The following is a 13,637-nucleotide window of genomic DNA, read 5'->3' as shown; positions in this document are numbered from 1 at the left end:
ATTGATGCTTCCAGACCTTCCTGATCGACTCTTCAAGGCAACATGGTGAGAGGGGGACTTCCTACTCCTCCCGACCACCATGGCTTCATGCCCATTGTTCATCCCAGTCTCATCCTACTCATCTTCCCTTCCATCTGCCAGCCCCAGGGAGGTGCTGCAACGAAGGGTGAGTGAGCCAGTTATTTCTATACTGTTCACCGGGTATTAGCTACAGCAGACACCGGAGAGAGCCAAAGCACTACTTAACTCTGCACCCAGTATAAGACCCATTGGCTCAATCCACATTAAAACACTGGTACTGTGTCAGCATGGCTGGGATAATGAACACAGTGGCCATGACCTTCACCTTTTTGGAAGTCCCTGGACCACCTACAGAAAGTTGGACACAGTGGGTTAAATGTTTTGAAAAACATCTGGAGGCAATTGATGGACCTGAATACAATCCAGCTAGGAAACAAGCCATGATGTACAACTGTTTGGGGGCAGAAGGAAGGAGGTTTTTTGATCACATAACTCCTATTGAAAAAGAAGAGGAGGACGAAGAGTGGAATGTGTATATCGAAGCCACATTGAGTATGAAGAACTACTTTGATACCACTATGAGTGTGATAATGGAGAGGTACAACTTCTTATACAGGTACCAAGCACCGGGTGAGGCAATTGAATCTTATGTTGCTACATTAAGGATATTGTTTAAAGGAACAATTGTTCTAGTGTGGCCTAAAAGGTCCAAGGGGGAGTGAACCATTGTTCCTTTCAACAACGTATCACCCCAGGTTCGCATATTGGGGTCTCCTTGTTCTCCTAAACACATGAAAGATGTTGGCAACAGTATGTGCATTCAGCGATGCAAACGAGATGATACGCGATCGGGTGGTAATGCATACCACGTGTGTGAAAGCGCAGGACAAGCTGTTATGTCATAGGAACCGGAACCTAGAAAAGGTTATTTCCACCATCAAGAGCATGGAAAGATCAGCTACAGGAGTTAAGTTATTGCGCAAACCTGACAACCAACAAGTAAGTGTCAATCTAGTCTGTAAGGATGAAGAATCTGCATCCAACAGACCACGCACAAATTTCACTAGGAAGACCTCCAGCACATTCAGCGCACTTACTAGCTGTTACCGTTGCGGATCCTATGCACATGTGGCATCAAACAAAGAGTGTCCTGCATGAAGCAAGGTCTGCCAGGGATGCGGAAAAATAAGAAATTTCCTTAAAGTTTGCAGAACTTCGCGTATGAAGAAGATTTATACAGTAAATGAATCCAAATACAGCGTTCATCACACCAGAAGGCGCATATCAATTTTGAAGATTATCCTTTGGGTTGTGTTCAGTATCAGCTGTATTCCAGCGCACAATGAATCAATTGTTCAGCAGCATGGAAGGTATTCGGTCATCCAGGATGATATACTGATCTACAGCAAGACGGAAGAAGAACACCTAGCCGTTTTAAGGAAGGTTCTTCAAAGGATTCAGGATAGTGGTCTCACATTGCAAAAGGACAAGTGCAAATTCCTAAAAGGAACTTTAGAGTACTTATGTCATCTCATTGATGAAAATGGAGTACTACCCAAGCCGTCCTTGATATCTGCTATATCCTGTTCACCGAATCCCAAGAAAAAGGAAAACTTGCATCCTTCTTAGGCATGTGTGAATTCCATTTAAAGTTCGTACAACATTACGCATCCAAGGTTGAACCACTTTGAAAAATGATTAAGAAGGATGCAGAATTCATTTGGAATGAAAAATGCGAACAGACCATAAAGAAGGAACTTGAGCAAGCACCATCACTCCAGTCATTCGACGAAAAATTGCATGGCACTGCAACCACAGACGCCAGCCAGTTCGGGTTGAGGGCTATGCTCAGCCAAAGGACTGAAAAAGGGGAGAAAACCATTGCATTTGCATCCCGGAAGTTAAGGGGCACAGAGATATAGAACTCAGTAATTGAGCGTGAATTATTGGCTTGTGTTTGGGCTGTTAAAAAATGTAAACGTTTTTGAGGGGCAAGGAGTTCACCATCTGCACTGATCACAAACTGTTGGTCAGTATACTTGAAGGAAAGGTTTCTAGCCGACCCTCGCCAAGAATTGCGAAGTTGGCATGCAAATTGCAGGAGTATCAAGTTAGGATGGAATACATTCCAGGCCGAGTGAATGTGTCAGCAGATTACTTGTCATGTGCGCCCAGTGAGGAAGAATCTGAGTGTGATGAGGATGAGGAAGATGATTTGCTTGTTGAATGCTTGTTTGAAGGTCACGAGTCCAATGGTGCCATAAGAATGGTTAGAGGTGATAAAAGATGACACAGTGTTGGAAGGAATTAAGAGACATGTGGTCAAAGGTTGGCCACATGAAAGGACACTAGACGAGGCTCTCAGACCATACAGGAAAATTAAGTGTTGTCGAAGATATCATTCTCTGGGATGAGACTTTGATAGCACCAATGTCCATGAGGAGCAGGTTGGTAGCATTAGCCCACGAAGGACATGTGGGGATGACAGGCCCCAAACAGAGATTAAGGGAGAGGTACTGATGGCGCTCCATTGATCGTAACTGTACGGGATCAAGAACAGTAGAGGTGGGAGGGAGCGAGTCTGAGACGTTAAATAAAGTTTTCAAAGAAGGTTTTATTTTTAAGTAGGCTTTTCTTCGTCTACTAATTTGTCTGATACGATCAAACTCGTCTGGTTCCGTCCTGACTCCTTTGGGGAAAGATGAAAGTTCCAGGGTGTTTCTTCCACGCAGTGGTCGATAGTTCTCCAGACTGGAAGTTGTCAGTGGTCGTCGGGGGCCAAGGTCCTCAACTCCAGGCGTGCGTGGAAAGAAAAGAGATAACAAGGAGTCAGGTTGACGACCCTCGTAGAACGATAAGGTCCAGGGAGTGAGGGACACCGAGTGAAGGAGTGCGATTAAACGTACGCTCTAGTGCCTTGTAGTGCTCGTGAGGGAAAGGGGTAATGAAGCTATACTTTAAGGGGTTTCACTCGTTTACTGTACTGCTCCGATTAACCCAGCCCGCCACTTTGCCCTGTACCTTAGCAAGCCACACCCCTCCCGTGGGAGTGTGGCGGGGCGAGTCGCCGGATCGTTGGCCTCCTGGCTTGTAGTCCACTGCTGGGCTCGGCAGGGCTTCGTCTCTGCAGTACCCCGGTTCCGCTCTTCGTCTCCAGCCTCGTCCGTCTTCTCCTTGGGAAACGTTGGCCGGCGCTTTCCTGGTTCCACCTTCCTTTGAGTCCGTGACGTTGCCGGTGGGCGGAGTCTCGTCTCCCTCTAAGGCAGAGTTAAAGGAGCCGTGTTCGTTTTCGCCTTCGGGTCCCCACGTTGCTTCTGAGCCTGCGCGAGTGCATTCGTCCAACCAGGCTGAGTCCGACTGTTTGTCGGAAACAGAAAGGGGAACAGCTGACCACCAGTCTTTTACGCTAACTGGACTGCATTCTCCATTATTGTCGGGTACCAGTCCCGCCCCTCACAGTATTGTTGATGTATTTGTCACTCATTGTTCAGTTTGCGCTGAGGCAGACAAAACAATGACAATGCACCATTGCCCCATGACGTCTGTTGAACTACCTCAGGGTTCATGGATCAAAGTCGGCATCAACTTCATTAGACCAATGAATGCTTTGAGTCTAGAGATACGCTATGCCATAGTATTACTTGATTACTTCCCCAAGTTGGTGGAAGTCAAATTTGTGTCTCAACCCACCATGTATGAAGTAGTTGACTTCTTGAACGAATTGTTTTGAAGAGTAGGTTTCCCTCATCAGCTCATCATCGACAATGGTGTGCAGTATGTATCCTCCTAGTTAGCCTCATTCCTAAAAAAAATGGCATAGAACATGGAGGTCCTCTTTATACCACCCACAAAGCAATGGCTAAGTTGAACGGGCCAATGGGTTCATCAAAGAAACTATCCAAATTGCTTTAAAATCATACATTCCTGTTAAAGCAGGACTACACACCAGTTTGTGGTCGTACCGCACCACCCCCTCCAATACCACTGGTAGACCCCATATGAACTAATCAGGGGTAGAGCAGCGATTACACGTTTGCAGCTACATTGGTCAGTGGCTTGGAGAAAATGGCCAAATGAGAACCACAAAGAAAAAGAGAGCCAGATGAGAAGTCTGGTGGACAAACAACAGGAACGCAGGCGCATTATTTACTATGCAAGAAATGTGGTGAAACAGATGTCTGTGAAAGCAGGTGATGTGGTGAGAGTGAAATATTCTAGAAAAGGAGCTAACATGAGCAAGTACAGTGAACTTAGACGTGTGGTCAAATCTAAGGGCACTGCCAACTTCCTCGACAATGGTCAGTGGTGGAATGGTTCAAAGGTTGATAGAAGCAGGATCCCTGAGCCTGTGAGCAGGCCTTACGAGTTGCAGAACGATATTTTGGCATCCCCAGCAAAGGCATTCAAAGGTGAAGTGTGGGATTCTGCAACTGTTATTGATCTCTACAGTGTGTCTCCTCCAGGGCTGGCTACCGGTCCTGTTGATACGGTTCGGGACAGGAGAACAATTGTTCCCCCTTAAGGTTTAAAGTGTATGCAATGTACTAGTTCACCCTTAAAGAAAAGTAGAAAAGTATTTCCTTTGCTTATTTGAAAACTGTGTAATTTATTAGTTTGTCTTAAAAAACAAGAGAAGGTGTAATATGCTGTCAATGCTTAACCATTTGCCTTTGTCCCTCTCCCTCTCCCGTCCCACCTATTGTTTCTGTGCGCATAGTCCCGGCGTGCGGTTGGAATGTTCATGTGGGAACAGGAGTGATCCGTTGGTTAACGGTATCCTGTGAGGACTTACAAATAAAGAAGGTTACATCCTCATCCTCCGCTTGTCACCTCATTACTACACCTGGTAGTGCCATAGGCTTTTTTCGACTACAAGTCCCAAAAAGCACATTCCAAATGTGCTCCTGTGGCTGCATCTGACAGGCACTAAGGCCATCTGGTGACTGACCAGTTCAAGTCCAATGTTGGCTTTCATGCTTGCTCTCGGCCCTGCGATGGTGGGCACACATACCAACCTTTTTGTGCAGAGACCCTTCTACCTTCTGCAATCACTACTGACTACAGGTTCGAGGAGCTCTCTTTGAGACCTCTCTATTTGTGCCTTGAGAGACAGGTCAGATCTTTCTCACAACATAAAAGGTAAACCTAATGGCATGTTTTTTGTTTTTGTATTGAAAGGTTTCCTGACAGTTCATAGGAACCAAATAGATGATGACGCACAGCAACAACATCACTGTTTACTTGTAAGTAAGAAAATGAGAAAAAAAGGGGATGCACACATGATTTAGTCCTGTCAGCTGTCAATAAACCTGTGGGAATGTATCAGGTATTAGCAACATAGGATTTTGATGACAATCTGCCTGCTCTCTAGTATGCACCTCTACACTGACCAAAGGGGCAAGCTGTAAGCCAGCATTAAATGAATTTAAATGAATTTCCCATGGGTAAGGTAGATTGGATTCAAAAGAGAGAGAGAAAGTTTGACTTTTCCAGACAGCCAGAATGTTGGTTTTTTATCATAATATGACCAGGTAGTAGGATGCTGTTAAGTGCTTGCTTCTTGCATTAAATCTTAAATGTAGTTATCACAAGTAAATATGAACAGTTATACGAAAAACACTTGCAGCAACAGAAGATTTCCCCTTTTGTTTTAGTACTCACAGGCTTCCGTTCAGCAGGGCACAGTGAACTTAGGGCCATTAGATCCATGCAGTGAAGTGTTTCCAGGCATTAAACCTCATTACTGGTCCTAAATGCTTCTCTGTCTTTGTTGACCCAGCAGGCCCAGCCTTTGACCTGTAGGTCACCTATCAGAGCACCCACTGCTCTGACAACCCAGTTGCCATACGCTGGCCCACCATAGATGCTTCCCTGCCTCACTGTATCCTAGGCTTCGAGCCACTCTAGTGGCTAGATACCACATATTCCTAGAATTTCTGACAGAATGGGTGCTACAGTGTAGTATGTTATTACTGGTGTCCCAAATCTCTGGCAGCAGCATCACCAGAGTAGAATCCTGAGCAGATGTTTGAATTCTCCGCCCAAGTGAGAAATCTATAAGGAAGCCCTTGACGCTAATGGCAAGTCCTTGGCTGGCTAGCCGTAGACGCATTTGCCACCCATTTAGCCATCAGACATATACCTAGTTTCCCTGTTAAACAGGTAGATGGCCCAGGCCTCTATTAACATTTTCTTTAAATTATTTGTGTTTGCAGTGTGAGTTATTATGCAAGCCTTTGGGTGTGCACAGTTTTTTTTCTTTTTATCTAGCAATTTTTCTCTTGATACAAACTAGGCTGCCTTTCTAATGTTCTTCAGAGGTGTTTTGGAGTAGCCACTTTCTTTGAGACACCCATTCATTGCGAGTGCAAAAAGTAGTCTTCTGTGATACAACAGTTACTTCGGAACTGTAAAAACTGTCTAAATGGCAGGGTGTTCTGAAATTCCTTGGGGGAAAATGTCTGTAAAGCAGACTGTTTTTACCCGTTGATTTTTTGTGTAATGAAGTGTGAGTTCCTTCGCCTCATTAGATCCAGCTGTCTAGATAGTTGATCTTTTGTGTGCTCACGTGCATAGTGGACTTCATGTCTGGTGATTGATTGTTCAACCAAATCATATACGTCAAGTTAGTTTTTTTTCTCCTTCTCAAATGCAAAGAACACCTTTAGTAGACAATTGCACCATATTGCTGTGTTGTTGATATAGATTGTTTTAAAAAAAAACATTTTTATTGTGCCTTATAATGAATGACCAATTCTGTTGCAAAACAGCATCCCATTGCCATTCCTTTGTTTGCAGGTAAAAATCTCTATTGAAAATGAAATGATTATTTTACAGTGCAGCCTTTGCTAGATCAGTGGTGAAACCAGTGGGAACCCAGTTTGGGCTTGGTCGCCGTAGAGTTCAAGCACTTCTATCGCTTTGTCTTTGGAAGCATTCATGTAAAATGATTCCACATTGAGAGTTACCAAGATGTGTTGATTTACATCAAATTTGAATCCTTTATTTTCTTAATTGTGCTTTTGATATATGACCAGTCATTAGGAATGAATGGTTTGAGAAACAGATCAGTGTATTTGGCAATTGGATACATTACTAAATCACAACCCAATATGATTGGGCAACCAGGTGGATAATCAGAATTTTGAATGTCTTTGGGAAAGGAAGAGTGTGTACACAAACCTTGTAACACTGTAAATACTATCCCAGTCTCGGTGACAAACAGACTACACAGACCTCGCAATCAACTCAGATATCTGACAGATGCTGAGATACAAATCCTGTTGCTATTGTATGACACATCCCCCAATCACCCCTAACGTGGACGAAAATAACATTCAATCACTCCCAATTAACTCAAATAGAACTTCAAAGACCAACCACAGATAACCAAACCTTAACAACCTGCAAAAAGCCACTTTAATTCCCAAAAAGCAAGACTCAATGAAAGTCATCCCACAGAATCCCATCTCAGGACTACTACTCAACTGTTGCTCAGCAAAGAAACATGCCGCAGAAATAGCGGACCTCATCTTAAACCAAGAAATCGACGTAGCTATCCTAACAGAATCATGGCTTTCGGAATCATCCTCCCCATGCCTTGATCTATTAGCCCCCCGAACTACTGCATTGTGAGACTCGACAGGCTAAACAAAATGGATGGAGGCATTGCATGTATACATAGAACTGACATTACCAAATGAAAGTACAATCAGACCCCCTCGAGTCATGTGAATACCTCGCTGCCCTTAAGATCGATAGATAATCAACTTTGCAAACTTCACACGTTTTACCACCCACCAGGCAAAAACACCAGGTTCATAGACCAGCTGATAGAAATCATCACAACAAACTCTACTCCTCAATCCAAGGATATATTCTTAGGAGAATTCAATCTTCGCTGAGAAGATCAAAACTATAATCAGATTAATCTGCTCAACGACTTCCATAAAGATCAATCTTTGGTTCAAGAATGCCAGCTAACAACCCATACAAAAGGCTCTACATTAGATTGGATCATCTCTAAGGAAAAAGCGGATTATAAAATCAAGATCTTTCCTTGAGACTGGTCAGATCACCACATTACCTTCCAAATACCCTCCATGAAAAGGAAAACAGCTGCACAATCAATCAAACCCAGAAAATGGGTTTGTGACACCAATTGGCTCAATATGGAGAATCTGGTAGCACAATATGAGAAGGATCTGCAACCTCCTAATGACCTGACAGAAAAAGGGAACTAACGGAATACTATAACACCGCGATGTTGAAAATAATTGAGGACATGGCCCCTTTAAAACTCAAAAGAATGCCAGACAAAGATAAAAACCCTTGGTTCAACTGATCCCTCAATGAAGAAAGACGATCACTCAGATTACTCGAATGAAAATGGAGACAACACACTTCCGCACCCCATCTAAAACAACTAAGACAGGCCCGAAACTCCAACAGTAAAAGTATTTTAAAATCCAAAAAGGACTTCTTTAGAAGAGAACTGGATAATGCAAAAAACAGACCAAGTAAACTCTTCTAACTGCTAAAAGAGCAATCCAATAAAACAGCCAAACCTGCGTTAAAGTCACCAAAACCGAACATCGGTTGCGAATAATTATTTTCCTTTTTTATAACTGATAGCTAGTCTCTCACCCCTGAGGCGGAAGCCGGGGGATCTGTATTGTGATTTACTGTGTTTTTAAATCGTGTGCCTTATTTTCTGTTTCCATACTTTCCAACTTGGATTCATTTTAATTAACAGACCCCATTGTTAAAAATCGCCGCTTCACCACGCTCTAGCATCACGCGCAGCAGAATACGTGCTGACGTGGGCGCCATACTGGAGGTAGGAAGGGTGGCGGTCCAGTAGCTGGACGCCTCCCGCCCTCCCGGACTACATAAGCAATGCGATAACGCACGCGCGCTGACTGATAGCTAGTCTCTCACCCCTGAGGCGGAAGCCGGGGGATCTGTATTGTGATTTACTGTGTTTTTAAATCGTGTGCCTTATTTTCTGTTTCCATACTTTCCAACTTGGATTCATTTTACTTAACAGACCCCATTGTTAAAAATCGCCGCTTCACCACGCTCTAGCATCACGCGCAGCAGAATACGTGCTGACGTGGGCGCCATACTGGAGGTAGGAAGGGTGGCGGTCCAGTAGCTGGACGCCTCCCACCCTCCTCAAGACTGGATAAAAGCAGACGTCCACCCCGTCCGCGCAGCGGGCGGGCGCAGCGGGCGCGCCAGAGGCGCGCCAGAGGCAAGCCCGTCTGCGCCGGTCCGCGCCAGACACGCTCCTAGCACCACACCCCCTGTGCCATTTGATATCGAAAGGATTACCTACACCTCTGATGAAATACGTAAGTGGAATCCAGGACAATTGATGACTTGTACCCAGCACAACCCAGAGGATCTTTCAGATCAAACTGAAATTGGGTGTAGGGACTGTAAATCTACCATTCCCCTAATTAATAACAAAGTCAAACATCTGACCGATGGCACCGCCAAACATACTACTATATCCATTTCCCTCATTAACGCTCGCTCCCTGGCTAGGCATAGGCAGGATATCGCCGATCTAATTGTGGACCACGCAATAGATATCCTTTTTGTAACTGAAACATGGATGGATGACACATCCGAGCCCGACCTTCAGGTAGCAGTACCAGACGGCTTTAAGGTGTATAGGCGGGACAGGCAGGGGGGAAAAAGAGGAGGAGGCCTGGCAATTATTACCCGGGATATTTTCCCAGTCAGAATTTCCCCGGTACCATCGCCAGCATGTGAGGCGTTACACTTTGCCATCAATTTGAACCCTTCACACAACCTTAAGGGAGTGCTCATCTATAGACCACCAGGACCTCGCGCAGAGTTTCTTCCCGCCTTCACTTCCTGGATGGAACCTCTAGCCATTGAGGACTCCTTTATGGCATTGGGAGACATAAATTTCCATCTAGACAAGACAGACGAGGCTGATACTCAAGCTCTACTAGCAGAATGTCACACACTGGGTTTAAACCAGCACATAAAGGCACCAACTCATGATGCTGGACATACCTTGGATGCCATCTTTTCCAACATTAATGAGTTGGAGGTATCCAATATACTGCCTCTCACATGGACAGATCACCATGCCATTTTGTGTCATATACCGATTAAACAAACCAACCCCTCTAAACAGACCCCTTTTCAGAATAAATTTAGAGTATGGAAGGACATCGATTACGAAACCTTCAGGATGTCCTTGTCTAACACTCGCCCGGATATTCAGTCAGACCCTACTGAAGCAGTAGGTCAGTTTCTCAATTGGGTAGGCAACGCGGTGGAAACGCATGCTCCACTAAAAACCATATCGAAAAATAGGAAAGTGCCTTCAGCACCGTGGTACTCAGAGACCCTCAGAAAGCAAAAACAGATCTGCAGGAACCAGGAAAGAATCTGGCGCAAGACGTATGACAACATAAGCAAAGCCAAGTACAAAGACGAACTAACCATTATAAAAAAATGATTCAGGAGGAAAAAAAGAACTATTTTGAGCAGCAAATTGACAAATCAAAAAACTCAAGTCGACAATTGTTTGAAGTAGTCAAGACTCTGGCAGGGAAAGTGGTAGACTTGAGCCCTCCCCATTCACGGGAATTCTGCAATAATTTAGCAGGTTTCTTCTTTTCAAAAGTAAACGACATATATTCGGAATTTTCGGTTACTTTACCAAATACTAACACACAACCTAAACAACTAAGAAATAACCCGGACTGCTCATTTACTAGATTCAGGGATGTGACGAATGAGGAGATAAAAGATCTCATGAGACAGGTAAAAACAGGCTCATCTCTAGATCCTTGCCCCCCTAAAATTTTCATTCCAGTAACTGACGTGGTTAGTGAAGTCATTACCCCTATTTGCAACACCATGTTCCAATCCGGGATCTTCCCGGACAAGTTAAAAAACACACTACTGAAACCCCTCCTCAAAAAAACTGGTCTAGACAAAACAACCCTCAAAAACTATAGACCTATCGCCAGCCTGCCTTTCCTGGCCAAAATAGTGGAGAAAGCAATGAACAGCCAACTAGCTGAATATATCGAACAAAACAACCTCCTGGACGAGTCTCAGTTTGGGTTCCGGAAACTTCATGGAACAGAGACTGCTCTCATAAAGGCTGCCGATGACATCAGAACCATCAGGGACCAAGGAGGAACAGCGATACTGGTCCTGCTGGATCTCTCGGCAGCCTTCAACACGGTCAATCATGCTGTCCTGATTGACCGTGTCGAGGAAATGGGCATTCGCTCAAGGGCCAAGAAGCTTTTGGCTTCGTTTCTGTCTAACAGAACGCAAGCAGTGACCCTGGGCGCATTTCAATCTACTGAGCTTGCCCTCCCATGTGGCGTTCCGCAAGGCTCATCCCTAAGTCCGACACTTTTTAACATCTATGTGTCGGACTTAGCGAGGGTAATCAAGAACTACCGGATGAGCCTTACCTCATACGCCGACGACACCCAATTGGTGATCGCAATTAAGAATGATGGTGAGGAGGTAGCCGCCAGGTTCCAAGAAGGCATGCTGGCCATCAAGGAATGGATGTCAGAGAACTGCTTACGTCTCAACTCAGATAAAACTGAGGTAATGATCTTTGGAAAATTATCGCCACAGTGGTCCACCTCTTGGTGGCCGACCCCACTCGGAGCCCCCCCAGAACCTGTGCAAAAGGTCAGGGATCTAGGAATTATATTCGACGACAATCTCAACTTCTCCTGTCATGCCAATCAGGTTGCGTCGTCTGCCTTCTATAAGCTTAAGATTATCAGGAAAATCCTGCCCTATCTTCCTGAGAGTACAAGGAAAACAGTGGTGAGCTCCTTAGTACTCTCATCACTTGATTATTGCAACGGATTATTTGTAAATGCTCAGGCACGGGTGGTGGCCAAACTGCAGCTTATTCAAAATGCTGCCGCAAGGCTACTAGCTGGCATTCCCAAATTTCAGTCCACCAAGCAAGCGATAAGGAACTACCACTGGTTAACGGTGAGAAATCGCATCAGATTCAAGACCTTGTGTCTCACCTATAAAGCTCTCAAAGGTCATGGACCAGCATTTCTCAAACAGAAACTCTTCCACTACCTACCGAAAAGATCCTCACGATCTGAACAGAGACATCTACTGGTTGTGCCACGTACCAGGACGGTTACATGGGGCGACAGATGTTTCACCAATTCTGCAGCCAGACTTTGGAACACGCTTCCAAAGGAAATAAAATTGGCACCATCGCTACTCCAATTCAGAAAATTGGTAAAAACCTGGTTATTTGACCAATAAACTGCTTGGGACAACATTTTCTAAGGTAGACACATGCTCAATCAGAGATCGTCAGCTAAGTCATAGCGCCAAGACACCCACGGGTATATGCTGCGCTTTATACATTTTTTAAATAAATAAATAAATAAATAACCAAAGCCAAATCTCTGGAGGTGGAGCTCAAAAATGCTGCCTGCAGAGATACCACTGACTCATAACACCCCTGCAGATAAGCATAATTCTCAACCAGTTTTTTTAACTCCTAAAAAACAATGCATTATGGTCAGATTTCAAGCTATATGACGACAAAGATATTGCCCAAATTATCTCAACAATAAAACCAAACAACCATTTCAATGACCCCATACTGGCAAAATGCTGGCCTACAACAAACCATTTGCTCATCCCCGCTTGGACAAAGATTATTAATGCTTTGATTTTGCAAGGCTCATTACCAGACTGAACAGGGCAAGTCATTCCAATTTTTAAAAACCTACAGAGAACACCCTCAGACCTCAGCAACTTTTTCCCAGTCACAAACATCCCCATGCTTGCTAAAGTTATAGAAAAAAGTGTTCAACAACATTTAAGCCAACACATTTCGGAATTCAAACTTCTGAATGACTACCAATCAGGGTTCAGACCTAATCACAGTACTGAAACAGCGTTTCTTCACATTGTAGATGACGCTCTACTTGCCCTAGACCACAATGAAACCTGTCTTCTAATTCTGCTTGACCTTTCATTTGCATTCGACACAGTAAACCATGCCAAAATTCTCGAACAAATGGAGGAAAGGAAGGGGTTAGCGGGCACAGTCCTCGAGTGGTTTGGATCCTTCTTAGAAAACAGATCACAAAGATTCATGATGAACCAACCCCTATCAGAATCATCCCCAAATCATATTGGTGTACCACAGGGATCAACACTATCCCCCACTCTATTCAATCTATACGTAGAACCACTAACAGAAATCTTACAGCAGGCAAAGATCTCCTTCCACGTGTATGCGGATGACACACAGCTATATATCAAGATTTCTTCAGTGGAAGAGATCTACATCATGAACCAGGCTTTAAAAAGGACCGTTCATTGGCTTACTAGTAATAATCTCAAGCTTAACCTGCATAAAACAGAATTCCTTCTGATTTCCTCCAAAACAATTGTGAAGAGTATAATGGAATGGAGCAAGCTGATCACTGAGCTAAATTGTACCCTGGTTCTAGTAGACTCAACCAAGTCTCTTGGAATTGTGCTAGACAAGAACCTGAACATGAAATCCCACATTAACACAATGGCAAAAAATGCCTGCTTTCATTTAA

This window comes from Lissotriton vulgaris, chromosome 4_1 (assembly GCF_964263255.1).
Source record: "Lissotriton vulgaris chromosome 4_1, aLisVul1.2, whole genome shotgun sequence".
NCBI classification, from domain to species: domain Eukaryota; kingdom Metazoa; phylum Chordata; class Amphibia; order Caudata; family Salamandridae; genus Lissotriton; species Lissotriton vulgaris.
This window is presented reverse-complemented; position numbering follows the sequence as displayed.